This window comes from Sinocyclocheilus anshuiensis, unplaced genomic scaffold (genome assembly GCF_001515605.1).
Source record: "Sinocyclocheilus anshuiensis isolate Anshui unplaced genomic scaffold, SAMN03320099.WGS_v1.1 scaffold197, whole genome shotgun sequence".
NCBI classification, from domain to species: Eukaryota; Metazoa; Chordata; class Actinopteri; order Cypriniformes; family Cyprinidae; genus Sinocyclocheilus; species Sinocyclocheilus anshuiensis.
The window spans coordinates 908,323-909,251 of NW_015540856.1; positions in this window are offsets into that span (position 1 = coordinate 908,323).

The window sequence follows — 929 nt, forward strand, 5'->3', positions numbered from 1 at the left end:
TATAAGTGCATTACCGACGCGTCACGTGCCAGCTGAAGAAGACGCAAACGCGCTCAGGACAGTTTGGACACTGCGGTGAATCAGAGGTAAAAAAAGATATAAATACTGTTCAGTTTCTTGCACAGACTGATCGTTTCGTATCTTTACACATCAATGTATCGTCACGAGCTGCAGGGTTTAATTTGGTTTTGTTTGTGTATGTTTTTTTTACTCTCAAAGCCGTGATTCCCATTCACTTCCATTATACGACTCACAGACTGCAACGGTTTGAGTTATAAATCTTAATTTGTGTTCTACTGAAGAAACAAAGTCACCTACATCTTGGATGCCCTGGGAGTAAGCAGAGAAACATAAAATTGTTATTTTTGGGTGAACTATCCCTTTAATGACATCTGAGCTGTTCAGTCAGGTGTTGACCCCGTGCCCTTGGCGTGTGTGCAGGTGCGATGGCAACATCAGCTGTGCAGTCGTTCGAATTGAACCTCTTCACGAGCGCTGGGACCTAGTGGAAACACTGGCCCTCCAGGACCAAGTTTGGGCACCCCTGCTTTAAGCTTATGTACTATACTGTGAAATGTAGCATATTTGACACTGATCCAAAACTGACATTTGACAAACAGATTGTTCAGATGCCGAGGCCTTAAAGCTGCTGTACAAGATTGTCAGAATCACTAGATAAGTCACTACTGATGTTAACCCCCACTTTAGACCCAATATAACTCGTGACAAAAACACAAAGCGTTTTTCTTTTTTACATTTCTATAGACTATTTATTAAATCAGAATTTTTTTTAAAGTAATAAACAGTAAAACTGTATGAGTGTTGGACTGTTTTATGAACTGCTATTATTCAGGATGTGAAACAGCAGTATACTATACAGCATCTACAAGGTAAAAAAAAAAAAAAAAAAAAAAAAACCGCAAAACAAC